Source organism: Typha latifolia, chromosome 7, assembly GCF_019914945.1.
Source record: "Typha latifolia isolate L0001 chromosome 7, TyphaL0001v2, whole genome shotgun sequence".
Lineage (NCBI taxonomy): Eukaryota > Viridiplantae > Streptophyta > Magnoliopsida > Poales > Typhaceae > Typha > Typha latifolia.
Genome location: NC_133092.1, coordinates 11,979,551 through 11,997,383, shown reverse-complemented (window position 1 = coordinate 11,997,383; position 17,833 = coordinate 11,979,551). Strand labels below are relative to the sequence as shown.

Below are 17,833 nucleotides of genomic sequence, written 5' to 3'. Positions count from 1 at the left end.
TTAGGAGGGAGATGAGTTGTGACTCAGTGAGTTGAGTTCACTCAACTTGAGAAGTTGATGGACAATAGAAGATTTTATATTATACAAAAGCCTAAAATGATAACAAATCATCTAGTCATAGTTGTTTTCAGTAACTTTAGTCTGCTAGAATTGGAGGATCTATGTCACCAATTATCAAAACCGCGTAACTCAGAGAACAAGTAAAATGAAGTAACTCGCCCGAGTTACGAAATATTGTCATGAGTACAATTCAAATACGCAAGGCGTTATTGGTAATTTACTGTGGTAGAGTCAAAATAATAAGTATGAGGGTATCTGCAAAGATGTGCTGGCATATATAATGGAGATAGCGCCGAGAATTCTACTGAAGAAATTGAGTAATTTCCACCAAAGCAATTCTCGCGAGAATAGCAGGAGCCATGCAAGTAGATATACTTGGAGGAAGATTTCCTTTAACTTTTATGTAGTCTATCCTTGCATATTAATGTTACATGAGAATAAGACAATTCATTGAAATTCTTATCATGACAGTTATGCAGTAACCGAGGTAGTTTCTGACTATAGACTAGTCCTTTCCTTTTCGGATACTTAGTCTGCGTAAATGATGGTCAAAGACAGCAAATTTGTTCAGTTGTGAATTAAAAAGGTCCTATCCTAGTGGCAAGTACAGCAAAGATTTCCTAACAAGTTCCAGAGCTTAATCAAATACCTTGCAAATATCGAGTGAAGAATAGTGTGTGTTGTGTTCCTTTTCTTTGATATAATGCAGATTGAAGAACAGATCAAAGAATAGATATTATCTGAATATTTGAAGAAGATTCATCAACCTCTAAAAATTTCTACCATACTTCCATTCCAAATGACCTGCAAAGGAATATGATAACCTCATGTCATTCTGAATTTCATTATTCAATCTCTTTCCTCTAAATTCGCCTTCAAAGATCTAAGAAGTATCAGTGTTAATTCAGAACAGCTAACTTTGCCTAATCTTCATGTTGAAGGCAATTATTACTTGTCAGTAATTAGTTGTCATCTCCATAGTGTTTCCTAAAATTGTCTGGCTTCCGTTACATCTGTCGATTTAAGAAAACTTTTCTATGAGCCGTATAGCATATTACGCGTGTTCTGCTTAATAATTAGTAAGTTTCCCTTTCCTTTTTGAGTTTTGGATTGCTATTTATTTTCCTCCTTATCTTGGATTTTGTCCATCCCTACAATGGATAATACTGCTATGTCGACCTAATGATCATTTTATTGTAGTTATCAAACTGAAAGGACCCCAATTTAATCAATCTCAATTTGTAGAGGTATGTTTATCAACAATTCTAGTTCCTTCAGGAGTAGAAGTGTGTTGATTTATTCTGTAAATTCACAGTCAACATGAGGAATACCATACTTTAGTGTCCATTGAAGGGCGACATGAGGACTGTATCAAACTTCAGATGTAGATACTGTTAGAGAATTTTGAGAACTTTCAACAAATATTCATTCTTATATAGGAGAACAAGGTTGGCATATTAGAACTTAGCGAAGTAAAAGATCTTTGCATTTTGGTATTGCATATACATGAAATCTTTGGATAAGTTTAAGAATTCAATTCAGTAGGCAGTAGTATATTAAATTGAATCAGGAGTCATGTCTACATGAACAATATTGAAATGGTTTGCGCAATCATGGAACTAACTTATTACTCAATGACCCACTCAACCTAATCGTCGATACCATCTTTGCTGCATCTGAAATCGAAACAAGCAAGAATTCACTTGTTTAGTCATCCAGCACAGCACACTAAATTTGTACGTGATGAGGTAAATACATTTTAGAAGAGATAAATCAAACACTTACTTGATCACATCATCTCACTCACCTCATTTTGTCACTAAATATGGATAGTTGTTTAGGAAGAGATAGGCCTAGCATGAGGAAGAAGGGCCACTCAGAGTAGCCAAGGAGACTGCCTATGAAACCATACAGAGCTTCCGAGGTATGAGAGATATATTAAACACCAAATACCTCTAAGAGGACATAGGCAAGTCATCCTTGGCTATCAAAGATAAGCTCTTATCTCCATGTAAGACCTTTCTTCCACTCTTGTAGTCTTCAGAGTGGAATGATTTTGCCTTAGCTTCACATGGCTCTACTTATAATGTGCTTCATCCATATATTATTTCTCATATGGCCTATTAGTCTTGCTAATCTTTTGGTGGATTCATAGGAATATATTTACGGATATCTTGAGGACCGACATCTATGTTGACACCTATCACAAGTGAACTTTTCCGTCAGAAGTTGGTCATCGAAATGTGTATCCTCTGACTTGCCTTGAGGCTATGTTCCATTGTGCAAACGAGGGGAGACAATGAACAAGTTTGAAGGGCAAGATGCCCATGATCTCATGCAAATCTATAATTCCATGCACAAGAATATCACAACAGGAAAAAATATTGAGCTATTTTCGTTCTCTAAAATTATTCGATGCAGACATCAACTTGATTCCCACCATAATAAAGTCATTGACTTTCACCACTAACCAAAGGTTTGGTTCCATTCAAGTTGGTGTTTGACTTGTGATTAGGATCCCTTGAGGTTCTCTTTCTGAGTGATAGTGATGCATTTGAGTTCTTTTTTTTCAATTACTTTTAATGAAAATGAAGTGTTTTGATCTATGCTGCATCTTTCCATGCTTATCATGGTACTTATCAGACTTCAGAAGAAAGATAAGTGATCGAGTGTCCAAAGTAATTGTTGAAGCATATTGAAAAGGTAAATAATGACATTCAGTTCATCTTACTAATGAAGTTTGTCAGGTAACAATTTACATTTCTAAATTAACATCAAATACTAAATTTTCTCTTAGATTTTCTTTTATATTTTCCCATACATTCATTTGGTGGAATCATAACTACACTGCTTTTCTGCTACTTATTTTTGGCTGACAATCCCTGGATAATGATAATAGGAATATATTTTGACATATTTAGAAAACATCCACTTAATGGTAAAGTTCTTTCAAATTTAGTTTTAATGTTAAATAGTTCATGTTGATTACTACTATAAGGAGAGGAAGGTGTAGAGATAGCATGGGCATCTAGCTTACCTTATGGTTGGTTGAAGAATACTGTAGGTTATCTGAGAATTGTTTGTAACTTTAACTGCTCTAAACACTTCAATTCTTGTTACTTAATGAGTCCTTCAATGTGTGAATATATAATTAAATATATCATAACAAATTGTTTGACAATGTGCAAATAATCAATGTATTCTCTATGAGGAACTAGACCATCCTCAACTATCTTTATTTGATCCACACATGACAGAATCATGAACCATTAAACGAGGTGTTGGTATAAATTGGTTCTCATACACCAGAAGTCACCGGCTTAAGAATAATCCGGTGGTTTAGAAAAATTCTTGCAGAAATCATATCATTGCAGATAATTTTCTTTGGAAATCCCCCACATAAAAATGTATTTTTTTGGAAGGCATGATTACAAAAGTCATAATAATTTTTTCATTAGGGCCTTATGTATAGTTTGGAGATAATGCTTCTGATATTAGATATCATGTTGCAGTTGTACAATGCTCCATTTCTGTACTCCATATGGAAACATCATGAGTAAAAAATTCATCTAATCATGAAAAGAAGAAGAAGAGATTTTGGTCTATCATAGGGAACAAGAGTCACTGAGATTAGCCAAGGAGACTGCCTATAAGACCAAATGGAGATTTTTTTTTTTTTAGCTATCAGAAACCTCCCAGAGGTTACAGGCAAGTCATCCTTGGCTATCAAAGATACTCTTGTTACCATGCAAGACTTCTCTTCTGCTTTTGTTGGCCTTCTCTTTCTTGCTTCTATTGCTTTGTTTCATCCTGTATTTATAGTGATCAAGGACATAGATCATCTGTATTTGGACAACATTCTTTTATTTGCTTCACTTTATGTTCTTTATTGACCTCCTCTTTGGGAATATATTCTTGAGTCATCTCCTTGAGCTCATTACCTGTATCAGTCTACTCCTCTTGTACTCTGTGCTACTTTGCGTAGATAGATAGATGAGAGAGAGGGAGAGGGAAACAGAGAGATTCACTACTTTTTAATGGTATTCTAGCCACAGAATAATGGGTAGTCAAGTTGATTAATTATGCTCTCTAAGGCCTTTCAAATACTATGGGTAGTCAAGTTGTTTGGTTGTTCAAAAAAAGCCTTCCAATTGTTATGGTATCCTAAGCATCAAGTGTAGAGGCCTCTTTCTTCTTTCTTTTTTTTCCTTTTGTCACTGCGATTTTCCTCCTTTGGCAATATAAGAGAATATTGACCTCTTTAAAGCAAAAAATGCTGAAAATTCTCATTAGATTCTATTGATTTTGTCCACAAAATGGATGTAGAAAGATTTCAGGAATGAGCATTTCTTATTCCCCTTCAGTGCTCTATGAATGAATTATTATGCAGCGATACCGGCTCCATGCGATAGAATCAGCGGATGACCACTAAGGAAGCTTTGTTCCTCAAGCTTGCAACTGCTTACTTTTCTTTTTAGAATATTTTGGTTATGGATTTCAAGTGTCAATTTGTCGTCGATGCAACAAAAATAATTACAAAGATATATATCAAGTGAGATATGAGAGAATCAATCAGCATACAGTAGGACGATCGTTATCTTAATAGGAGTTCATCATAGATTTAATAGGAATTGGCAATGATTTTTTGAGTGCTGAACACTGAACAGTATCTAAGAACAATTTGTAGATGTTATATATTCTTAAACTGTGTTTTCCAGGAAAATCAACAATGGCCAATGAGTGATGAAACTTGTAAGTTTCTGCATCACAGAAAAACACTTCTAATAAGATGACAAGTTGTGATGGATAAGTAGCGAAAAGGGAAATCGAGTGAAATGCGACATGGCTCTTTAATCAACTGCAAAAGATTTCTTGCTTAAAATCAGGTCATGGATTCATATTGTTCATCAAATTTGGCTATTGCTTTCACAAGAATTATAAAAGAAAATCACACATTCATCACCTGACTACTGACCAAGCCAGTGAATGTTTTGCATATGAAACGTGATACTCTCTGGAAAGAAATTAACCACCAGAGGACATACTCAAACCAGTGCACCAAGCATCCTATCTTTTAGCCTTTGCATTTTAGATTCAGAAGAACTTCCTTTTGAGCAAGTAATTACATAAGGAGATCAATGCTTGAGATCTCATAGAATTCCAAAAGATGCAGCAAGAAAAGATCATAAGCATTTCAAACTTGTTCCATCCAAGTAACAAACAACTGATCTATATGACAAATCAAGAAGCTAAAATCTTAAATAAAAAAAAATATTTTGTATTCATGCAAGCTTTACTTGGTCTAGTCTGTCCTCCTGCTCATTGTCTCTGAAATCTGAATGATAATTTATATTGTCTAATTTAGCTGGATTCATTCTCCTCCTGTTAAATAACTCTGATAAGATTGCTCTTCCTTGTACTGGAGTTTTTGAGTTTTTATTTGTAGAGCATTAAGTACTATTACAAAGCTTGCAGCAGTGATGCCTCCCCCATGATTGCTTTTGGCAAAGTTAAGGTATAGTATACCTTAGAATCCTTCAGTAACTAGACCATTTAACAAACTTTATTTTGATTTTAAATCTTTGAAAAAAAGAGATTAAGTTCTTTTATAGCCATTAAATGCATCTTGATATTCGAAAATATGCATCACAACATGAAGTAAAATAAGAGCTATTTATCTCTCCACTTTGAGATTCACACATGGCAATCTCAGGCCATATCAAATTGCTAAGAAAGTGTTAAAAAAATTTTATTAGTCTTAGCATAGTTTGTATTACTTGGGTTTTAGCATATATTGCAAAGAAAAATGCTTCAATTCATTAGAACGTCGTAAGGCATTCACTTCCAAAATATAATTGTCATTATTTTTAAATATAATTTTATTTCATAATAGCTCTGTTCTATAATACAAACACTATTTATTTAAAATTATATCTTATACTAAATACTAATCTAATTATTAATTTATATTTAATTAGACTGTAATGTCTCGACAAACTTCCTCACTCTTATACGAGCTTCTCGATCTCTTCCATTATTGCCTTTGCCTTTCTCTTGATCTCTTTTGAGCTTAATTATAGAATCAAGCTCGAATTGGAATAATCTCTAAGGGTGCAATTCTTTTTATACCTTTGTTAAGCCATTTTTTAGTGCAAGTTCTAAACCTATGCTCAAACGTATAAGAGTTTTGCAATCAGGAAACAGAAAAGAAAAGATCTATCATTTGCCACCTGAATAATTCGATGGAAAATTCCATGTCAAATATGTCATCTATAATCTCAATAATCCAAATCATGATTCGGGAAACGACCGATGATTTCGTTGCTATAAATTGAACAGCAGTCGGGCGATGGGCAATGCGCGCATAGTGCAACAGTTCAATTGCCACCTCTAAACCCTAGTAAATGGTAAAGCCATTGGAGACTTAGACCTCTCGTCTTCATTTGGGCATGGAATGGCGACGAATCCCGTTAGGGAGAACGGAGAGCTCGATTCGGCAAGCCCATTGCTGAGTTTCTATATATATATATATATATATATATATATATATATATATATATATATATCTTGGAAAAGATTCACCTTAGAGACGGCGAAAGAGATTTTACCGGTATGTTAAGCAACTTACCCGCTATTAACCAATTTCCCTTCTTATTCATCAAATTGATGCAATCTTTTAGATCATTGTAGCATGTGCATTTTTTTGTTTTCTAGTTTCTTTTTGAAATTTGGAGAGCTGAAGCAGACCAAGGGAAATTTAAATTCTTCTGCTTTACTTCTTCCATTATAGATAGACTGATGAATTATACTTCTGGAATTTGGCCTCATGTTCATCTTAAATAAAATGCTTTTATGGCTATGAACTGTGTTAAGTGTTTATTTACCTGCAATGTCTCTCTCCAACAATGCTGTTAGCTTAGGGCAATGAGAACGAATCAGATGGATTGAATTTGTCCATTTGGTTACAACTTTCTTTGTTATTTTTCATTATTTTTCTTTTTTAATTTTTTATTTCCTCTGCTTTGCTTGTTCAATCTGTTGTCGGCCTGATGCCAATTAAGTTCATGTTTCTCATGTAGTTGAACTACGTTTAGAGTCTAGGGTTTCTATGTGCAACTCATACTTCTGAAGGGTTTCAAGTTCATGTATAAGTATCTCAAAATTATCTTAATTCACGAATGCCATAGTTAGGTGTTTTGGTTTCAATTTTCAAGGTAAGAAATATTTGGAGAAGAATTGATGATATGAAAGAGAATTAGAATCAAAGGAAGACATGCATGCATGCTATTATCAATCATCATAGCATTGAAGGAGGATGCATACAATAAATCAGTCCCAAAGATTCTTTTAAATGCTTCCCGTTTTACATGCTCTTAATAAACATCATATATTGGTTCTAGTCATAGTTATCATATCTTTCTATGTAGATTCTCTTCCAACATTGACTTCTAACTAATTTCTGCCACATAATTTTTGTGATATATCTAAGGAAAATACTTGTAATAGTTTGTATTAGTTACCTTGCTAAAGAAACATCAAAAAGTATGAAACTGTTATACTGCAAAATAGAGGAAGTAGCTGCAGTTGCCACCAGAGCATCAAGATCTGACAAGGGATCAGGGCATTTTGCTGAATTTTTTTGTAAACCTGGACCAAATCATCGAACTCAGTTTTAAGCATAACAAAAACTATCTGGGAAGTATAAGAACCAATTTTCTTTGAGGGGATATACACTGTAAATCAGATTGAGTGTTGATGTAAAGAATGGTCGTGCCGATACCCGGTCAACACAGTTCGACACACCTCTACACGCTGGTTCAGTATGTCTTTGCATGCCAGTGACATGCCCTGACATGCCCATAGTATACTTTTTAGGATCTTTGTATATATTTTTGTTTGAATATACGTATTAAAATCTATATTGGAGTCTTTTATCCTTTGATAATGTTGTAAATGACTATTTTATTAGAAATATAACAATAATCAAGTAAAAATATGATTCAACACATAATGAATACATTAATTAATAATAGTTTAATAATAAAAGTAAAACCTAGTTGAATGTGGTTAATTTAACATGTTCCTATATGCCTACATATTACTTTTGGATTTTTTTTTTTAAATTTAGGGAAAATTTTGAGGGAAATCTAATCATGCTGAAATTTTAACTAAAATTTATAAAATTGGGTTTAAATAAACTCGTATGGAATTGATCTAATATATTCATATACCAATTTTGATTCAATTTGAATAAATTTGACATATTAATTTTAGATTTTTTAAAAAAAATTTAAGGAAAATTTGGGGGAAATTTTTTCTTCAACAAAATGCTACATTTATGCAGAAAGTCCCTTACAAATAATAGATATAGCAAAATTAAACTAGATATGCCATTTGTACACCGAAAATTAGTTCTTTAAAGTGTAAAATAAAAAAATAAATAAAACCCTGTGTCGACTAGCATGGGTTTGCACAAGGCTGTCGGTTCGGCATGGCTCGATGCACTCCGGCATGAGACTATGCATTTCCACAATTTATGGTGAGTGCCGATACTCCATCGGTATGACAAGTGTGTGCCGGCCGACATGATCATCCTTAAGGATGACATCTTATGAAGAATCAGGAAAATGAAAATGAGCTTATAGGAGGTTGAAGTCTTTCAACTTTTGACTGTTGCTACAATGTCAGAGTCTTTTGAATTGGTCTTTTTAAGAACTAAATGCCTAGTACAACAAGTATCTCCAATGTATACTCAAATATTAAGGTTTCAAGGTCAAATGCTCTTTAGATTGCTCCACCCTTAACAAAGTACCACCTCAGAACTTGGAAGGATTCAAGCTCTCTTATTTATATTTGGGACAATTTTGGGTTTTCCATAATCGGCCTAATTAGAGGAACTTCCCACCAATTATTGGTTCATTTCATAACTTTTTGAATTTGGACATGCTAGTTGGTTGGAGATTGGTCTCATCTCCCAAGTGATGGTGTTTCTTTAAAGTTATCAAGGAAAATGAGTCTAATGAATGCTATTGTTTGTATATGGTTTCACGAGATTGTGCAATAATCTACCATTATTTCCAAATTAAAGTTTCATAGTGATGAAGCACTTTTTTTTAATGACGAAATGTTACCGTTAGATAACATCTCACATCTACAATCCATTTTCATTACTGGCCATAAGAATATCTTTTGGTATTTGAAAGTAGGGCATCTTTTATCTGTCAGTAGTTGACTTCTATTTCTCTCCAGCCAATGCACTTCTATTAGGGGAATGAGGGAGTTAGGATTTTTTTTTAGTTCCAGAAATATATATGAAATGAAAGGAAATGCAATAATCGTATGAATTATTAACTATCTTGTTAGAGAAGCAGAAAAAAATTGCAACCAATATTCTGTAGAACAGAAGAATGCTAGAGTTCCCAATTGAAGTAGAATATGAATTTCTGAGGAGAGATAAAGATTTTTTTTTCCTAATGTTCCTTAAATCTTGCATCAAGAGTGTATTCAGGAAGAAGTGAAGAACTGCCTGCAAGAGTTCTGTCGATTTATTTCAGAAGGAAATGACAATATCCAACTTGGGGCCTTGAGCAGCTATATTCCTGAAGAAGTATTTTTTTCTGACTCTACCACTAGAACATCAGGGTTCATAAGGAGTAGATCTATATGTCCTTCCACTCATACAAACAACGTCATATTTACCCTTACTTTTTGTTCTGTTATGCCTATAGGTAATCATTTGAACTCTTAATGGCCTGCTTGTAGCTTGAGCATTGAGATAACCCCAGAGCACTAAAAAAACTTAAAAAATAACTTATTCCAAGATAGAGAGTCAGAATGAAAATACTGCCATGTTTGTTGCATGGAATACACGTACAAACTACTAAGTATTAGATCAATTTAAACCAACCTATTGAGTCTGCAATTGGACATAGGAGAATGTTAGATAATTTTGCAAACATAAAAAAAATGCTCAATATTATTTTCATGTAGAAAGATGGCAAGAAGCTTTTTACATGAAAAGCTTAATTGTTTGAATAAATCTAAATATTAATTGGCTACTTCCTTCCATATATAGCATTTAGAAACATACCTTTCTACCCTTCCATTTGGAGGCATTGCCATGGAACTTATGTGACAATCAAGTTCAAGAAGAGATCTTGGTCTACCATGGGAAATAGGGACCTCTCAGATTAGCCAAGGAGACTGCCTGTGAAACTGCATGGAGCTTTTAAGCTGTTGAAAACCTCCAAGATATTACAGGCAAGTCATCCTTGGCTATCAAAGACAGGCTCTTATTACCATGTAAGACTTCTCTTCTGCTGTGTTGGCTTGAGGTGCTTGCTTTAATATGTATTTATAGTGCACAAAAAGAGAAACCAGATTTGCTTTTCTTGTTATATTGAACCACACTGATTGTCCCTGTCAGATTCTTATTATTTGTCCTTCATATCCCTGATCGCCTCCTTTTTTCAGAATATATTCTTGTTTTGTGTCCATAGATGATTGCGCATTGGAGTCAACTCTGCTTAAAATATCATTGCTGTGGATCCATTAGCCAAAAAGTACTTTTGTAGGCGGGGGAGTTATATACGCAACATTATTCCAGTTGTAACACATTGGTAAAACAAGTTGATTACTTGGTTGCATTATTTGTGCTCTCTAAGGTCTTTCCAAGGTGATGGTTTCAAAAGCACCAGAGGGGAAAAAACTAGTTATTTCCTTGTTTTCTAATTTTCCTCTTTTAGTAATACGGGAGAATAATGACCCTTTTAAAGGGAAAAATGCTTGAAGGATTATAAAATCTAAAGCTTAGTCTTGTAGAGTTTAAAGATTGTCAAAATTCGTGATTATAGAAGGACTTGTTGAGCATTATGTTCTGTGATATTTTATTCCATATAAGTACCATTTCCTAGCTACTAAGCAATGGTCACCACCACTAAAGGAGATTTGTTTCTCATATGTGCAGGTCAGTTGTTTCTTAGGCACATTGAGGTTACTTTCTAGTGTCAGCTTTCCAGTCAATAAGTACAGATACTACTTTTAGATGTAGATGTGGAATAGTGAGATATGAAGGGATATTAATTCAAAGATCAGCATGTAAAACCTAAAGATCATATGATCGATAATGCTTTTGGAAATAAGATTTTAGGCAAAACATTATAGAATCACAACACAGTATGTAAAATCCAATTAGGAACCTGAATTCTTTCCTCCAATCTTACAAGATGAAGTATATGTAAATGCTTTCTTTGGTGTCAATTGGCAAATTCTTAACTGCTATTCTCTATCCAAATGATCCATAAGCTGTATTTATCATTTACTTCAGCCTGTCTTCCTAGTATTTCAGGCTTTAATTGCATTTCAATCATTTAAGTAAATGGTTCATACTTATAAAAGAGGTAAGCATAAATCTCTTCATAGTTTCTATATTACGCTTGTTAATCAATATCAATTCATCAGCTTCCCCTTTTCTCTTCAAGTAAACAAAGTCATTTTTTCTGTTCGCCCTTCTCATTTTAAATGTTTTCTACTTTGTTCCTTAAAATACTTGATGTAAATCTTCAGCAATCTTTTGGCTACCTTCCACCAAGAAAGTAGTCTCATGCATAGGAAGGCAAGGATAAGGCTTTTCTTGGTGATAAGATTTTGTTCCAAATTATTGTAGTGTTGTTCTCTGTTTGGAACATAATTCCTTGTAAATTCACATGCATGCTTTGATAGGCTATAGGTCTTAGTTTCACAATTCAATGAATATTGCACCTCTTTTGTTGTCAGAGAAAAATGTGAAATCTTCATCAATATTTTAGAGATCAAGTTGTGAGTGTCAATATGAACCAAAACTTCAGTTAGATGACCCATACCATGAGGGATAATCCAATCCTTTGTGCATTATGATTTGAGTACTGTATAGATGGTCAAGAGTTCATGCAAGAGAAAAGTGAATAAGGTGTGACGTGAAGATAGTAGAACTAGCACGGTGAATACAGGGTTTTCCGTTGCATGGAAAAGAATTACGTGAGTTTTCAACTTCTTCTCTGTTATAGTAAAAAATTTCCCGTTAGTTTATCATTGTTGAGTGTATAGATTTATGTGCTGGGAAGACAATATGTGCTGACAAGGTGCAGCCACAGTATAAGGTATAAGGCACAGTACAGCGTGGTCCATGCCAACTGGCACATGCTGTGATGACAAATTGCTGACACTAGGTGATCTGGCGGCATTTAAATCCTTGGTTGCATGTTCTGTTGGTTTTTCCATTCATGAAAACCTGAGCTCTACCATCAAACTCAGTTTTACAGGAACAATTTAACTTATAAGGCAGAAATCTGGAGTATAAGATAAAACTTTGAGAGCTTCTTTAAGTCTATCAATTTATGTGAAGTGTGCTAATGTGTTAATTGCTATGTCTCCAGCTCATACATTTCCAGTAAAGCAAGGCAACTAGGGAGAATAGGATGAATCTAGTTTATGCATATTAGTTTCTCCCATATGGCTTTATATTATCTTTATTATTTCTGATTTATTTCCCCCATGCCTAGTTCACTCTTTGTTGGTTACTTGGGAACTGTTTCCTGCTTCCTCATGTTGTTAATCTATGTGTTATGGATAGGTTTCCGGGGTGCAACTCATACTACTAAAGAGGTTTCAGGTTCATCCGGCTTGTTCCTTAGGATATTGACTGTAATTCGCAAAAGAATCTAGAAAGTCAAAAAAACTAGATTAACTAACTATGTGTACCATAGAGCATTAGTTACACATTGGTTGCAAAATATTTCTGGATGTTAATTGATTATTTATATTGTCAGTAAATATTAATGTGTATAATTTCTTATCTACCTCTCTACCCTACCCATGTGGAAGCCTTATGAAGGAACTTGCTCATTTGATAATGAAGAGATCTTAGTCTACCATGGGAAATGAGGACCTCCCAGATTAGCCAAGCAGACTGCCTGTTAGACCACATGGAGCTTTCTAACTACTGAAAGCCCTAAGAGGTTACAGGCAAGTCATCCTTGGCTATCAAAAATAGACTCTTATTACCATGCAAGACTTCTCTTCAGCTCTACTTGCCTTGAAATTGGCTTGCAGTGCTTGCTTCAATTGTATATTTATAGTGGGAAGAAGAGAACCAGATTTCTATACCCCTGCCAATTTGCTTCATTAGATTCTGATACTGTCCACCATCTTAGATCTTTTGGCATTGTCCCCTCCGTCTGGAATATATACTTTGGTTCATAGCCTTCTCTTCTGGAGTCAACTTTGCTTGCAGTATTGCTATAGATCTGTTCCACAGAAACAACTTTGGGGAAAGAGGGAGTTAGGAAGAGAGAGAGAATTATCATTTCTTTCTACCAATACTGGTCATACCTAATTTTTGCACTAGTTCGTTGCTTTTTCTTTTTTCCTTTGTTGTCACCATTTTCCTCTTTTGGCAACATGAGAGAATATTTACTTGTTTAAAAGGAAAACAGCTGCAAGTCTTGTAGAATCGTGAAGATCATAACCATGAGATGGCTGTAGGATTTGATAAACATTATGGCCTATAAAGTTATATTCCATTGAAGCATCATTCCCTAAATATAAGACTGTATATCACCACTTTCCACTTTGCAGTTTAAATTGCAGATGTTGATGTTATGTCCTTTGATTATCAGCTTGTAATTCAAGCAAATACTACTTTTATGAAGTAAGATGAATAAGAGATGTATATCATAAGAAGGGAAACTTATTCAAAACTAATATCTAAAGGAGACCTAAAGAAAATATGATACTAGTTTTGAAGGTCCTGAGAAGAGAGTTTCATTGAAGAAACATCATAGACACAAAGAATAAGATGATAACTCTATGTGTAACCTGAGCTCCTTCTTACTTTACCAGATGGAGTATCAGTAAATGCATTCTTTCATGCTAATTGACCAATTTTGTGATGTCACATTATCATTCACATTCAAATAAGTCACTTTCTGTATTTATTCTTCACTTTCAGCTGACTTCCTATTAAATTCATTCTTTAAACGTGCTTCACTGATCTAAGCAAGTGGGTCATACTAGTAATGAAGTAAGCAATCAATCCCTACCATGATTAACATTAATAGGCTTGTTAGTTGAAACAAATTCATGAGTACCGTCTTTTCAAATTTCCTTTGCCTATAAATACCTGTATGCAAGTTGAATAATTTGTATGTTGAGTCATTTTAGTATGTTCCTGCACTGTTTTAAATGTTTTCTACTTTTGTCCTTAGGTAAGTTCAACCAAGAAAATAGTCTCCTTCATAGGTAGGCAAGTTGAAGATTTACTAGATTGTTTGCTGGATTGGAAATTTAAACATCTGACTCATTGTAAGGCTATGTAATTTTATGTATCTGCTTCCATAGGCTAAATAAGCCTCATTTTTTATCATCAATGCTTCCTTATTGTACATTATGTTGTCAGAGAAGAAGGAACGGTGACAACTGTCTTTCTCTATGAGCTAGAGAACATCTTTATCTATAAGCTAGAGAACAAACTTAGGCTAGATGACACTGATCATAAGGATAAATCCAATCTTTTGCAAATTTTGGTTAAGTGCAAGAAAATATAAGTTGCGCTTGCAAGGTAAATGAGGTTAAACCGATAATGGAGTTTTCCATGTCATGGACTTAAAAGGAATCACTTGAGGTTTCCAATTTTTCACCTTGTCATTAGCAAGTTTTGGTTTAGTTTATTGTTGAGTGTCTCTTCCCTCATGCATGAAAATCAATTGTCTCTGCAAACACATTTGAGCACATTTCTAGGTTCTTTTGATCATTACTTACAATAGACTAGCTGGGAATTATGTTCTTCCACAAAACAAATCAATAATGTATAACACCAGTTCATTTCATAATGTCAAATATCTGCCAATTCAATTGACACGATTTTAATTAATTTGATGAGTTCTAATGGAAGAATTGTACCATGGAAAGGAGTGGAATGAGAATGTTCTCTCAACCAAGCCCACAGTATTGGCCTATTGGGTCCACCAAAGTTTTCTTTCTCAATTAATAAAATGCCTAGTTGAAAAGTCCTTATTCTTCAATGTATGTGTTACATGTATTTCAAGGTTTCAACATCAAGTTTTCTATCTAGGTTAACCCAATTTTAACAATCTAACAGGTCAGGAGTCGAACTTGATTTTATGTTAAGTTGGTTGAGTAACTCGAGTTTCCAACATTTGATCTGAATATCTGATTGCACAAATTTCCCACCAGTTATGATTCATACTTGCCGAGTTTGAACAGGTTAATTGGTTGGAGATACAACCCAACTGATGTTGTTGCCGAAAGGTTCTCAGGAAAGATGAGTCATCATTTTTTAAGCCTTTTGTTATAAAGGCTTTCACCTATAATTGTACTATATGCATGTATTACTTTATTACTGATCACTGTAATGATGAATGCATTGGATGACAAAAAAATTACATCTATATATCAAGTAATTATTATTCACAAAGGAAATGAACGCTTTGGATGGAAAGTATGAAGATTGATCAGCTTATCTCTTCATGATTTGCAACCAACAAAAGTGACTTCTATTCTGATTATTTTTTGTTTGTTTGCAATAAACAAGTGGGTGAGTCAAGCATCCTCGACATATTTTCTATTTCAGTCTATATTCACCTCTTGAGAGCTCAAACAAGTGATAGATGATTTGAAGGATCATTAAACAATGAGATATGCAAAACCAGATTTCGTGTCTCTGTCTAAATATGTCCATTTTTTTTCTCAATTGCACATTATTATTGCAGCAGTGTTCTTATTCTTTAGAAATAGATAATTGTGGTCTAGTTCATATTATGTTATATTCTACTTTAGATTTTTGTCATTCTTTCTCAATTTGCTAGTTGATCAACCTCAGATGATTGTGAATAATAAACAAATACTTCAAAATGCTGTCAAGTCAAGATCAGATTAAATAATATTGACCAATATCATCTGTTAACTCTGTTTGATGATGGAGAGGTAGTACGGCAAGACTACAATTAACTATTTGTTTGATTTATATAGCACTTATGTTTACATGTACTAGGTGTGTGACCCAAAGAGATTTATTATTTGACATATTTTCGCAATTGTAGCATATTAGAGTTTTACCATGTCACCAAGAACTTTCATCCATGCAAATGCAAAATCATGAAAACAAGAAGTTCAATTAAATACCATACTCTTCTGAACAGACGCATTCCAATATTGAACATTAGAGCATGAATCAAAGAGTGACTAAGAGAGTAAGAGAGAGAGAGAGAGAGAGAGATGGAATGGTGTTATATGCACAAACCTCTCAATGAATACTGCAATTGGCATGAGAACAAGCAAACATCAACGAGCCATGTCAAAATTGATCCTTTTGATAAATACTGTCACACAGTTGATTAACTACACTACATAGACTCTCATGGAACATTGATTTGCATGCTGTTCTTGTAATCGTCTGCCGCTATTCTATGAGAAGCTGTAAGTCAGATGCTTGAAAATAAGAAGAGATTTATGTCTAGCATGAGGGATAAGAGCCACTCAGACTAGCCAAGGAGACTGCCTACAAATCTGCATGAAGATTTCAGGTAATTGAAAACCTCAAATGGAGATAGGCAAGTCATCCTTGGCTACCAAAGAAACTCTTATCTACATGTAAGACTTCTCTTCCAGTCTATTTGTCCACTGACTGTATGCTAATGCTTGCTTCATGATGTATTTATGCTTTCAGAAATGTACAATTCAGATTAGCTGCCCACCTTCATATCTTCCTATAATGCCTATAGTTGCTTTTACTTTTATTTCATCTGATCTTCTCCATAGAGAATATATTCTTGTGCTATTCTTGGGACCACTTCCTATAGCTACATCAATTTGAGTTTATATCTTTCCTCTAGGGCTCTGCAGTGGATAAAGAACTTCTGAAGGTAGTGTGAAAAAGCTTCCCTACGTTGTGACGATAGCATTTTGCGGGAAACTCACTGTTAAACAAGTTGTTTGGATAAGGTTTATCCTATTGGCTCAGAGCATGGGAGGTAGATGCTTTCTTTCCCTTTCTCTGTTGTAGTCTTTTGACATTCTCAACTTTTGGCAGGATTAGAAGTATATTGGAAGAAGATGCCCAAAAATCTTATGGATATCTGGATGCTTCCAGTACTCTCTGGAATACCACCTAAATTTCCCCATAATGAAGTCAAATAGCACTCACCAGCAATGCAATGAATCGCAATATCATCTATTTTTAAAATCGTTGCTGAGAGAATCTAGAGTTGCAATTAGATGAATATAAACACAAACTATGTACTCTGCTATGTCAAATTTAAATCTATGATTGGTCTTTTCTTGGTCTTTTCTTGTAATGCAATTTGTTGATGTATATTGATGGTTTATTTCGGACAACCTGCACTCAACACTCTGGATGTTCATGATCTCAGGGTCTGGCTATCTTCAATGCACTAGTGTCCCATTAATCTTTTCTATGTGGCCAATGGCTTGTGAACTATTGATCTTCTTCATCTTTATCTATACAACAGTCTAGGATTATATACTACTATCGGATATATTGAGGCGATAAGATGAAGCTTATCGTGATAATTCAATAGCTATACCTGGAGGAAAGGCATTCAAAGTTTGCTTGGCCAGGTCAAAACAAACATTTCCAATTAGCTTTCAGAAGTGAGAAAATATACGAACTATATCCTTGGTTTTGTTGGAGAGTGAGAAGATGATCACAGAAGTTCTAGCAAAGCTGAAAATAAGAATTAAGTCTTATGTTGAAGTA

The 17,833-nt window shown here is 34.3% G+C and overlaps 1 long non-coding RNA gene across 1 annotated transcript; it reads left to right on the top strand.

Annotated features, from left to right (window-relative positions):
- Window positions 1–6,207: 6,207 nt before the first annotated feature.
- LOC140791819 (uncharacterized) lies at window positions 6,208–17,477 on the top strand. The gene is made up of 3 exons (XR_012109637.1): window positions 6,208–6,670; window positions 16,950–17,058; window positions 17,147–17,477. It is a non-coding gene; the product is annotated as an uncharacterized lncRNA (long non-coding RNA).
- Window positions 17,478–17,833: the final 356 nt, after the last annotated feature.